The sequence below is a fragment of the Vulpes vulpes genome, chromosome 15, assembly GCF_048418805.1.
Source record: "Vulpes vulpes isolate BD-2025 chromosome 15, VulVul3, whole genome shotgun sequence".
Lineage (NCBI taxonomy): Eukaryota > Metazoa > Chordata > Mammalia > Carnivora > Canidae > Vulpes > Vulpes vulpes.
Genome location: NC_132794.1, coordinates 113,534,653 through 113,547,807, shown reverse-complemented (window position 1 = coordinate 113,547,807; position 13,155 = coordinate 113,534,653). Strand labels below are relative to the sequence as shown.

General features: G+C 50.7%; 2 protein-coding genes across 6 annotated transcripts in view; one reads left to right on the top strand and one right to left on the bottom strand.

Annotated features, from left to right (window-relative positions):
* DOCK1 (dedicator of cytokinesis 1) overlaps positions 1–13,155 on the bottom strand; it is a 495,561-nt gene that overhangs the window by 226,020 nt on the left and 256,386 nt on the right. The gene's annotated exons all lie outside the window — the stretch shown is intronic.
* The window catches only part of INSYN2A (inhibitory synaptic factor 2A), a 59,885-nt gene continuing 58,328 nt past the window's right edge, over positions 11,599–13,155 (top strand). For 3 of the 4 annotated variants that reach the window (XM_072740400.1, XM_072740397.1, XM_072740399.1), the window contains exon 1: positions 11,599–11,738. The gene's annotated coding sequence lies outside the window, so the exon portion shown is untranslated. Of the gene's footprint in view, positions 11,739–12,869; positions 12,914–13,155 lie in introns of those variants that run through there. The other variant, XM_072740398.1, reaches the window with a different exon arrangement.

Sequence of the window (13,155 nt, the reverse complement as noted above, 5' to 3'; positions counted from 1 at the left end):
CCTAACTTCTGTGAGTTCAACATCCTGACTCATCGGTTCTCAAAAGCTGCCACTCGTTGTCGGCAGCAGCAAAGTATAAAACCAAAGAATTGCCTCTGGATATTCAACAGAATTTCAGTGCTTCCAAGAGTTATGCAGCGAGAAGATAAATTTTAAAACATTTCCTTCAGTTAAGCCCACATGAGAGAAAGGAAGGTAGGCTCGGCTTCTCATTGCTAGGTAAACACATGGCCATCACCACAGAGATTATATTAACGACCACTCGGCAAATTATCGCACGACCCACCAGGAACTAATTTTAATCAATAAAGGCGCTCCACAGTCCTCATGACAGGCAACACAAAAATGCTGCTATATAAAAGTCAAAAGTTTATGTCTCTAGAGAATTTGCAAAGTACTAACGGATGACACAGTACTGACAAAAATGAAAGTTGGTGCAACAATCACTATATCGCCTTTTTGGCATGTTGTAAAAAGTATAGGTCATGGAATCTTTGCTCCCTTGTGATAGTCAAATCTGAAGATATTTGACTGATTATTGAGCCTTTAGTGAAAAATTCGTATTAAGCTAATAAGCATTTTTCACATGTGTACAAAGAACAATTACAGAAACTTAACTATTTATTTCAATTGCTTGGAAGCTATCAAAACAACAAAAAATACATTAGTCACCATAAAACCTCTAGGATTAAAAGCCTAGAGCAAAGATATTCCATTTGGTTGCACGAAGTACTTAAATAAATCAGCCAGAGATGAAAATCCAATATTAACTGTCCAATATTGTCTTGTCTTGACTTACAGAGTGTTCTCTGGGGGGGAAGGAGGAGGGTGCAATAGGGTAAAGGCCCCTGGCATACATGGCTTTCCCACTGAAGAACCTACTGCATTTTAGTTCCAATAAACTAGAATATTCTCATAACCAGCAAAGCAAAGTTCTTCTAGCACGCAATGACAAAGATGTTGCCATTCCCAGTTTTAGTTTTTTTGTTTTCCCAAGAACCTGAGTCTTGAGGCACGTGATTATTGTTACTCAAAGACACACAAAGAGCTCCATCATCACCGTAGCCCTCACCAGAAGTCATCCTTGGTAGAATACACTGATCTAATTCTGCTCAAATCTCCTATGAGGCAGGTTTCCTAGATTCTAGCGCATGTGAGAAGCAAAAAGTAGGAAAACACTGTTTCCTATAATGAATCAAATGCTTTATTAATTCATCCTTAAAACTAGGTCCACGTATGGCACCAAAATTCTTCAGAAGGACAAATGCTATAAAACAGAGGCCCAGCAAACTACAGTGTGGGGCAAATCTGGCCACTCTCTGATTTTAATAAAATTTTATGCGAACTCAGCCATGTTCACTGTTTATCTATTTTCTATGGCTGTTTCCTGCTTCAACAGCAGAGATGAGTTTTCTCGCCAGAGATAGTATGACCGACAAAGTCGAAAATATTTATTATGTAACTCTCTAAGAAAGAGTCTATAACCACTGCCTTAAACCATTCCTCCCATCAATAATTAGGTGGTAAAGTCAATTGTCTATGAAGGCAATCCCAAAGTGTGACACTCAACCCACATTCTTAACATGTTCAAGAATGAATGCTATTCTGTTTACCTGGGAAAAAGGAGATAGTAATTCCAGGTCTCCCAAAAGTGGCATTGGTTCATTCAGGTACAAGTTAAAAACAAACAAAGCCAAAATATGTCTACATTTTGCTTCACGGAAAGTTAAATTATTACCGGATACTCCCAGAGGTTATTCCTAAATCCTCCACAACTCCTCAGCAGTGGTTTCTAAGGAAGATTCCAGGCTTACATCGTCACATTTGTTGACCTTCGTGTGCTTCCTTCCTCATCTGACAAACCGTGTTAGTAACAGTATTTAGATATACAAAGATTTTAGGATGATTAAGGTGCTGATTCACATAAGACTGTAAAACAATCACCGGCATAGAAGAACCGATTGGCGTGGGGGGACCGATTGGCATAAATAGAGTTAGCTCAGTGAAGACTGGAGAATGAGGGTAGCAGTGTTTTCTATTTCGTCATGAAGGTCCAGAGTGTAATAATAGTTATGGAGGAACTGTACCCAAAACCAGCCTACACTCATAGAAAATAGGACCCTGAGATGCTAAGACTTATCTTTTATCCAGAAGAAATTAGCACACATCTTAAAGAAAATATTCAATAAGTCAGTAAGTCTGCAGTTGAACCTTGAACAACATGAGATGACGTACGGTGATGCACACGCCGATGAAAGTCTGCATGTAACTTGTGATCGCCAAAAAACTCACCTACGAATGGCCTACTGCTGACTGGAAGTCTTACCAATAACATAAAGATCCAATTAGCACATATTTTATACGTTAGCTGTATTAACAAATATATTCTCACGATAACATAAGCTAGAAATAAGTTAAACTCAGAAGAGAAAATATATTTATAGTACTGTATTTATCAAAAAAAAAAATCCACACAAAGTGGAAACATTCAGTTCAAACCCACATTGTCCAAGGGTCCACTGTGCCTATATTATGGAGAACAGGGTGTTGGCTATCGTAAAAAACAGGAATAAACTGAGTCGAACTGGACGAGATCTATAGAAATATTCAGAAAAGCACATTACAAGTTCCAATTCACTAAAACTTTGACAGGAGGTATTGGCAAGGAATCTTCCACGATTCCTTCACACAACCTACACAACCAGCCCTTCAGTTTACATATCACATGAACATGTCATGTGTTAGGACTTCCTAACATCGCTGAGGGGATGAAAACAGGAGAAAAATGTGTAATGCTCCGAGCACAGAGCCTGGCCCTGTGGGAGATGCGCTGCCTTCTTTAATTCTTGAGCTCTGGTTTCTCCTGAGGAAATGTCACCCAGAAGTTAGAAGGGGACTTTCGGGAACTTGGCCCACATCCTGCTCTGGCAGCCCTAATCATGCCCGGCCCGTCTTCCTGGTGGAACATGTGCAGAAATCCAGGACAAACAATTCTGGAAACCGCCAGCATGCACATGCATTCCTATGTGCACATATATGAGAACATATGGTAGATCACACTTGACAAAAGAGATGCAATTCTCCAGAGTCACATATTAAGTAATTTTTGACACACAGGAACCCTGTAAGTGCATGAGAGGCAGCGGTTATTTGAAGGGAGCCTTATTCAAAATGAGCATTTGTTACGGGGAAACTTGACCGTGAACCTGTTGCCAAGCCATACTCTCATTCGAGGGGTTTGTTGAAACTGAGCTACACCCATGAATGAATAACTTTTAAAATACTGATTCTATTCTGTATGTAAATGTAGAGATTATGCATGCTTGTCAAGAAATAGAGAATAGGCAAGTCTACAGGAGATCTTTGCATTTTACATGGTATAGAGATATTATTTCTGCTTTAGCAGAGCTTGTTTAAATTTCATGGCGAATATCAGCCACATTTCAACACTTGTCATATGTCTCACACCTTAAGCTGATTTCACTTCGGCAATGTTTTAAAATGTCCTTTAAGTACTAACAAAGTATATATTCCATCAATAAAGCAAGAATTCAACAAAGAGCTCTGTACGTGCCTAAGGTACAAGAGGAAACCGTTTCTTTGGAAAGTCATCTGCTCTAGGGTGTGGGCATCGGCCTCAGTCCGCTTACGCAACCAGGACGGGGTACTCTATTTTCTTATGAGAGGCTGTCCAAAATTTCCAATGGAATTCCTTCCCCTCGCTCACAACCATAGAGTCTGAACATGGGATTCCTGTGGTTGAGTCCTAGAGCTTAAACCAGATATCCAGAACCCTTATTCCTCGTCCTTGCTGGAGTGAGAAGCAGAGAAAGCTCCAGAAGTGAAAATGTTCATTAACACCCAGAGACCAAAAAGGAAGGAGCCGATAACTTATGAATCTGCAGGTGAAGCTGTTGGCTCTTTACTATTTTCATGGTGTGAATGAATCACAAGTCTTATTTTAAGGGACTCGGAAGTATCATCAGCAATTTCATGTGACAATATTTACTCTGCTGGGAAGGGCGGGGAGGTACCATTAAAATAAATTTCTTCATTTTCCTACTTGGATGCAGTGAACAAAATCATCAATAAATTTCATCTTCTACTAGAACTTGAGGGCACAATGCTCACGGTCTAAGACATCCTAATAAAAGGGCAATTTTGCATTTGCTTATGCTGATCCAACAGAGCAAAATGATCCACATTCAAATGGGCAGAGAGCGCTCACGTACAAAATGGGTGGAGGAGGGACAAATCACCCACAATGATGACACGCTGAACTGTGTCCAAAAGTGGCCTCATAGGGACCCACGTGTCACAGCCTCTGGAATCCTCAACTTACAGCTTAACTGTCCAAACCCAAATGAACATTTCATATTCACCGAATTCTGTTGGGGCTCAGGTTGAGAACATGTGTAACGCAAATTAAGATTTCCTTTCAATTTTTTTAAAAATTGTATTTATTTATTTATTCATGAGCGACGTGGGGAGAGAGAGAGAGAGGGAGAGAGAGAGAGAGAGAGGCAGAGAGGCAGAGACACAGGCAGAGGGAGAAGCAGGCTCCATGCAGGGAGCCCGAGGTAGGACTTGATCCCGGGTCTCCAGGATCACACCCTGGGCTGCAGGCGGCGCTAAACCAATGCGCCACCGGGGCTGCCCTCCTTTCAATTCTTTTGCTGAGTAACTGATTTTTCTGCTAATGCTACTTCATCTTATCAGTGACCATCTCCAAATTCACATCTCAAATTTATTTGTTAAAGAAACACAATGATTTTCGAGTTTCTTCTCTTAATCTACCAAAAGAGCCAATCAATGAGCCCCAACAGGGCAAGCTTTGCGTGATCTGCCTCCCTCACTGAAAAGAAATGCACACTCCGGGATATGAAGATGCTTCCATCTCCTGACTTTGAGAGGCCTGGGGGCCGCTTAGAGCTCTCCTTCCAGGGAAGGGAGAGGACCTGCCACAGAACCGTGATGGTTGGGATACTGGGATTGAGAAAACTGTGACATCTACTATCCAAGCACAGGAACACTGACCAATGAGCCAAATTGGATTTGTGTTTAAGAAAGACTACTGAGCAACATTTAAAATCAAAATGTCTGGCTTTCTTAAAATCCCAGAGACAATTAAAGTTGCATAAGAAATGTGTTAAAGTATGTTCTCGATGATTGCTTTACCATCCGTTAAAAGGACGTTAGTATTAATGAATGGCAACCCAGAAGTGAGCATGTAAGGGAGTGCACGCATTTAGATCTCAGCAAAGCTCCAGAATGTGCCAAACCACAAATTAGGCAAATAGGAAATGGGAGACCTGCAACTCTACAGAGCAATGGAATTAAAGTAATGACCTACTTAATTCTCCAAGGATTCAATGATATGAAAAACAACAACAACAACAACAACAACAACAAACCCAACTGTTTATCAAAAAATACGGAACTGAAAATCCAGTGACCTTAGAGGTCATAAGGTGCAACTGGAGATTTTTAAACAATTCTGTACTACTCCCATTTGGAACTCAGCATTTAAAAAGCAAAATGCCTTCTTTCCAATATACAGTAGCTTGCTACCATGTGGTCCATAATCGACAGGACTGAGCAATACATCTCAAGTCAGGTGATGAGACCACCACTGGCACCCAAAGAATATGAAATGGTCTTTGTTGGTCGATCGATCAATAGAAGGACAACTATTGTTATTCAATGAAGAAAATGTGTTACAATATTGAGATGATACTGGACAAGCATAAGAGCTACCCAAACGTGCCCTGATTATGGTACACTGCTGTTCCAGTGACTGTTTTGACTTCAAAGTATAACTGATACAGTGATAAGATGAAGCATAGCTACGAAAGGTAAAAGAACATTCACTCAAAGACACTCTTTAGTCAGCCTAGATGTATTATCTGCTTGATGATAACAGTTAACACTTCTAGTCAGGATGTCCCATGAGAGGGTTCCACGAATACCACAAAAGGAGTGGAAGGGACGGTGACGCTCTGGACGCAGGTACCTGCTGTTGCTCGGGGCCAGGTAAGTGCCAGGAGAGCATGCCAGTGGTTAATGACATTCTCAATTAGGGCCATCATGTCTAAATAGCACCGAGTAATTTATAGAAACACTAACTTATAACATGTGCCCTCGAACAACACTCAAGTTCCTATCTAAATAATGAACCTGGGCGGGTTGCTGCTTTGGGGCATCCAGCAGAATTAGATTTGAATCTAGGCTTCATCACTTCCTAGCTGTGTGACCTTGGAGAAATTACCATAAGTCTCTGTTCTTTATCTATGAAAAGAACTTAACAATATCCAGTTCATGGTTGTCCTGCGAGGAGAAAAAGAGACACTGCATAGTGTACCCAGCATTGCAGATGAACAACCAAAATGACCTGTCACCGTCAGAGAAGTTCTACGGAAGAGCATCCCGCTGTCTTCTCTCTCCCCCTCTCCCCACCCCACCTTCAGGTCTATGAAGCTCAGGTGCATATGGATGGCAGGCAGGAACACCTCTACCAGAAGGTGCTGTGCCAGACCTCAGGCCTCCCCGCGGTGGCCGCCCAAACGCAGAGAGGCCTTGTGTGCGTGGGGGCAGACGGCCGTGGAAGGGAGGGCCATCAACGGTCCTGATACCTGCAAAGTAGATTAGCAGAGCAGACACTGGAATGTGAAAGCAAGTTTTATCCCTTCTCGACCTAATTCTGGTCCAAGGTATCATTCTTCGGCCTGGCACATCACCTGCTGGATGAGGAGCAGCTGCCCTTGGCAAGCTCAGATGGATACCGGTGTTCCCAGAAAGGATTCAGAAAAGCCCCTTAGCCTTTTCCTCGTGCGGAGGCGGTCAGAGTTGGACAAGGAAAAAGCCCTGGAGACCCGTCAACCCCACCAACAAAACACAGTCCACGTGCTCCTCCATCAGCAATGAGGGGCAGTTACTGACTTAATGGGGAGGGAAGGGGGAAGCCTCTGGGTCTGATCAGAGGTGCTAAAGGGTGGAAGGGAGCGAGCCAGAGGCACATGTCCCCTCTTCACTATCTCTAAATACTACTGCCCCTGTTGTACGATGCGTGAAAGGAAACCCAGAGCCACCTTTGTTCTCTTGACAAATAAAACCATTCCATTTTCTACAGGTAAATTAGATTCACAATGATGCATAATAGAAAACCAGGGATTTCAACTAATCTTGTGTGATGTTCAGTTTTTCCAAACCAAATTGTATTCCAGGCCAATAAACCCATCTCTAGTCGCTCATCATGGAAGGAAAAGAAATTTGGGGTGGGGAAGAGTCCCCCGGAGCATGGACCAGCACTTCAGAAACACAGCTCCGCTGCCCACCAGGAGGAAACACAGCTTTGTTGCCAGGACAATGGAAGAGCCACAGGCATGGGGCTTCACACAGAGGGAGACTCTTTTGCTCAGAAAGTCAGTCCAGAAAGCGGAGAGTAAATGCTTGAGCAGAATATGACAAAGGAAATGATTCAGAAGGGCTTCTCTCAAGTCTTCTAGGCAAAAGATGAGGTCTGGCTGGAGCCCCTTTGAGCAGGATGTCTTGTTCTTGAAAGAGAAAAGAGGAGCGTCCAGGTGTGACTGATCTCTCCTCGAGGCCCAGGCCGCCCTGAGTTACCTCCCCTTTGTAGGGTTGAGTGCAGCCGATCTGTTACCACAGCTTCTGAACGCGAGGATGGAACCCACCATCACAGACACCGGCGCACCTGACAGTCACTCAGAACAGTCAAGGACAAGGGAGGGAAACCCCGTCCAGAGAGAACGCCATGATGGCGGCCTGCGAGAGTCAGGCAGGTGCTCGGTGGCAGCCCCCCAACGAGGAAAGTTCTAGTCCAGAGCTGGACAAAAAGTCTCACCTATTGCAGCAGTGTGTGTACAGACACCCTCTTTCCTCCCACCTTGGGTTTTGGAGATAAAGTGGCTTCAGCCATCTTATCAAATCAGCAACAAAGCAAGCGAACTTCACTGACTGGTAGGCCGGTTCCTTTGCAAGGATACATTACTGGGGAGCACGCGCGTGGATGCTGCAAAGGCAGTGAGGAGGCCCAGACAGAAAGGACGTGTGCCAAAAAGAACACCTCAGTGAACCTTCCCATACAAACAAGGCGTGCAACCACCGAGTTCAACATCGGACAACCCAGCACCACGTGGGGTGGTGGGGCCCAGGGCAGGGGTAACCATCATGCTGACGTGTTACTTTTTCTGCATTCTCGCACCTCGTTGAAATGGCATCCTAGCACGTCCACTCTCGGGTCTGGCTGCTTCTGCAGCATGTTTGTGAACGGCATTCGTGTTGCTGCACGCATCAGCCACCGGTTCTATCCCTTGCTGTGTGGTACTCCATCCACCGCATGAGGAAACCCGGAAATTCTTATCCATTCTACTGCTGATAGATACCTGAGTTATTATTTCCAGTTTGGAACTCAGGGGGGCAAAACTGTTACCAACATCATTGTCCATCTCTGATGTGCACATTCTTGTCTTCTTTAAGGTGGAAATTGAGACCTCTGGTGACTCAACTCAACAGCAGGGCTGGCATCTGGTAATTCTCTGCACGAGAAGGCAAAAGGAGAGAGGCTCGGCTATGCTTTTAGCCATCTCTCTTGTACTTTCTTGTCTCTTACTTTTTGGGGGCTTCTGCTTTCAGGAGACCCTACTTAAAAAGTAGCTACTTGTCCCTTCGCAAGCCCATCTTTTTCAGCAAAAATCAGAAGCAAAATGCAAGGAACCAATTTTTACCTAATTGAGTCCTAAAATGAATCTACTCTTTGCCAACTTTAACTCTTCTGCAGAAACGGAACATCACAATTAATCCTAGACCCTAAAAACACGCACCAGTCTTGTCTGAAAAAAAAAAATTAATAATGGTAATGCAGCGGGGCGTCTGCAGGCAGGAAGATGGCATTCACGAATCCCCTGACTCCCTGGTCAGCCCCTCACAGTGTCTGCTTTCAAGATGAAAACGTGACAATCCATCAGCCTCACCCATGTGGACTATCCCACCATAGGCAAAGTTATGGTGAAGCAAGTTTTTGCCAGTGTTTACGCTTGTGATGTGAAGATTTGCAACTAGGCGATACGGTAAACAAAAGGCTTCCTACTTCAAAAAAGGAGGAGGATACCAATGACCTGGATCACTGAAAAACTATGAGTCTAGGAAACCACTGAACACCCAGAGATAGTCTTGATAATACTAAGAAGTTCATTAAACTCTCCTCTTCACATAAGTGGGTTTTCTAACCTGCCACTTACAGTTTTTCTTCCTACTTACACATCATGTGTATCTCAAATAACACTGTCCCTGGAGCCACTGTCTTGCCAGCTAACACTGCCCCCCATGGCTCTGTTCTGTCCTGCTGTGCATGCATTTGTGTTTATCTGTTTTTAATCCGGGTCCCTAAAAACATAGCTGTCCGTTACTACCAGCACAATCCCAGTATTTCCCGGCAGTTTTATTTACAGTGACATGTTTAAGGGATGGAAGGCAGATTTCGATTTTATGGATTAGCAATAAAGCAAGATTTACAGAAAGCTCCCCAGACCACTGGGAGAGATACTGGGCCCGCAGTAGCAATAGTACCTCCCCAGGGGATGAATCTTGGAGCGGTCCATGGCAAGGATCCCTTCCACCTGGCTTCAAACGTCCCCAAGTCCTACACATCCCCAACATCAGGTCCCTTCCAGCCGGAACAGGGGGTACAGGTCTTCAGGCTGCTCGCACATGTGTTGGCATATGCCAGCTCTCATGAGCACCGTGGGCCAGCCAGAGAAGTAAATAGCCTAAAACACAGACTCGGGGATCTGGAGTTAGAAAAGCATCGAAGAAAGCAGACAGAGTTTAGAGACCCAGGATCAGGACTCCCTTCCTGTGCACATCTGGATGCCAGAGGACTGCCGACTTGTGTCCCAAAGAAGGCTGCGAGCTAAGAGGGAAAAGGAGGAGGTTTTAGGATGCTTTTCCTCTGGAGTGGTTGGATGCAACGCCCCAAGCACCACATACAGACAAAGCGTTACACGTAAAGTAATGTATGTAGAACAGAACATACTAGGCATCGTGCTAGGTTCACTTCAGCTCGGTGAACAAGAAACTAGCAATGGTGAGGTCCCAGGCACGGGGCTGGTGGTGAGGCCGGGGCTCCGGGATGTGCTGGCAGAGAGGGAGGTGTGTGCACCTGCAGCTCTGTCTGAAGGACTGGCGCTGGCGCTTATCCTCTCCTCCCCCTTAATCACCCCCCAAAGCATGTGGCTGCCCTTGGATCCACCATTTCTCTGCCCTTCCTTGGGAAACAGACGCACTCATGAGTGTGGCCGCTGTCAAGTATGTTCAAGAAGGGTGAACTCGGAGCCCCAAGCCTGAGAAAATCCAGGGAGCCCGCTGTGGCCCGCTGTGGCCCGCTGGCTGCTTAGTGTCAGGCCCAAGCACCAGGGTCAGCCAGGACTCAGGGAGGCCCGGGGCCCAGCTGCTGTGAGCTCACTCAGAAGACCCACTAGGACCCATTGGTGGATCCGGTGGATTGGGTGAGGGGGTGGGGTGTAGCTCCCTGTGCATCCCAGATCTCTTCCTCCCCAAGTGCGCTCAACTGTGCCCTGCAACGAACAGGACACCTACCCCGTGGCGTCTGCAGGTGGGTGGTGTGAGCGGCGGGGGGGGGGGGGGGGGGGTCTGATGGGAGCGGAGCTGGCGCCCGGCTCGGGAGTGCTCCCGACGCCAGCGGGCAGCCGCCCCAGGGGCTCCCACGTCGGTGCTCGGCCCTCCCCTTGGAGAGGCCGCCCCGGCGGGGACTCCGCAGGCGAGCAAGCGGCAGGTGAGGGGCGCTGCCCCCGCCCCCGCCCCCGCCCCCGCCCCCAGGATTCCCGAGCCTCCGCCGGCCGCTAAGGGCCACGGTGCTCGGCGCCCCCGGCGCCCCTGCAGCTGCTCGGGAGGCGGCCCCGGGGTAGACTCAACAAGTCCCCGGGCCGCGCAGCGCCGCCTGCAGCCCAGGAACCCCGAGGACGCGCCGCGGTGCAGCCCCGCGCGCAGGCGGCGGCCGCCGGCGGCTCCTTCCACCGCCTCCTCCGGCGCGGGCTGGGCTCGGGCTGCGCTCGGGCTGGGGCTCGGGCTCGGGCTGGGCTCGGCTCGGGCGGGGGCCCCCTCCCCGGAGCGCCCACCCCCGCCCCGCCCCGCCCCCGCCCGCCCGCCCCGCGGGGCCCGGGGCTCCGCCCGCCTCGCCGCCAGCCGGGCGCACGGGCGGCGGGTGCGCGTCTCGGGCGCCCTGTCCTCGGCCGCCGGGCTCCGCGGAGTGGCGGGGCCCCGGGGCGGCTGCAAGGACTCCCCCCCCCCGCTGCCTCCCCCAGCGCCCCCGCCCGGCTCGCCGGAGACCATCGCAGTAAATGAGGACGGCGGAGGAGCGCGCAGCCGGGGCGCCGTGGCTGGCGGAGTCCCCGGGGCCGGCGGAGCTGCCTCCCCGCGCGCGCCGCTGAGCCGGGCCGCCCGGACGCGAGCTGCGGCGCGGGGGCCGGCGGGGGCCGGCGGGGGCCGGCGGGGGCCGGCGGGGGCCGGGCCGGCGGCGGAGGGGGCGGGCGGCGGGCGGCGGGTCCCGGGAGCCGAGCCTTCCTCCGTGCGAGCCCGGCGAGCCTCGCCGCGGATGCCCTGCCCGGAGCGCTCCGCGCCGCGCCAGGCTCGCCCGGGTCCGCGGAGAGACATGCCCGAGCCCGGCGCCGCACCGACCTCGACTTCGCTGTGAGCAGCCGGAGGTAAGCGCAGCCCCGCGCCCTGCCCCCGCGCCCCCGCGCCCCGCGCCCTGCCCCCGCGCCCTGCCCTGCCCCCGGACGGGCGCCCCCCGGGCCGGGAGCTCCGCGCGCCCCCGGACGCGGCTTCGCCGGGGACCCCGCGGCTCCGGGCCGGGAGCGCACCGCGCGGCGGGCGACGTTATGCAACCGCGGCTGGCGCGGCCGGGTCGCCGAGGGGCGTCCGGCAACTTGGGCGACGGCCTGGGGGAGCGGGGCCGCCTGTGCACGCGGGCTCCAGGCACACGCCGCGGCGAGCCCGAGAGCCCCAGCCGGGCGGGCGGGCGGGCCCCGGGCACCGCGGGCGGGAGGGCGGGAGGGCGGGCGGGCGGGCGGCCGCGGCTCCGGAGCGGGGCGAGCCGTGTAAGTGTCTCGCAAACTAGATCGAACCGGCAAGCGCGGCTGGTGAACTTCGGGGGCAAGTCCGGGCAGGGGGCCGCGAAGCAGCGCCAAGGCAGGTGCCCACGTGAAGGAACCTCGCTCCGGTTGGCACTTTCCCGGGGCTGCGGGCCGGGCCCCCGGTGCGTGGCCCCCCGTGTCAGGCCGGGACAGGCGTGGGAACCGACCAGCGCTGCAGAGGGAGCGGGCGAGCCTGCCCGAGGGCGAGGGCGAGGGCAGGAGGGAGCAGGGTGCCCCGGGCCCGGGCAGCGCCTGGAGCCCAAAGTCAAGAGCGTCCTGCTGAGAGTCTGCGTCTTGCTGCTTCATGCTCAGGGTTCCCAGCATCACTGGGATGAAAGAGCCTGTCCCTGTGACCTCAGCATTCTACTACCCAGAAATATGCCACAGGGAGATGGAGCTAGCAATAAGGGGATGCCAGGAGTGGGGGAGGAGAGGCGCCTCTGGAGGCAGTAGGGGAGGCAGTCGTGCATCTGGCTCGTCTACAGAGCAGGGCTTCCGCCCTGACCCCTTGGCCGCTGCAGGTCTGTGCCTGGGGGGCTGGAAGCCCTGTTGGGCCCCTGGGCCAGAGGCGGCAATGAAGCACTTTAATTTGACCTTGTCTTGCTTAGGCGCTTACATTCTGCAGAAGCAGCCCGAGGGGAGCTGGCAGGAGTGGGAAGGAACTTTGGGCTAGCCTTGCCTTGGCCAGGAAGCCTCGCTATCATTTCACAGGACTACAGCTCGGACTAGCAGAGAGGGTGGAGGTCAGTGCACTTGGAGGTTTTCCCTTGCACAGGGACTTGCTGGGGGTTACCTTTCCATTTGCCGGTGGGGGACTATCAAGGTTACAGGGATGGGGACTTGACTGAAAAATACCACCCAAATCACCTGACCGGGGCCATTCCCAGGCAGTCCTACACGGTAGGAAAATGCTCTAACGTTATTATTAAGCTTAGGCTACAGATGGAGCAGAAAGTAACCACCATTTCACTTTGCGGAGGCGGCA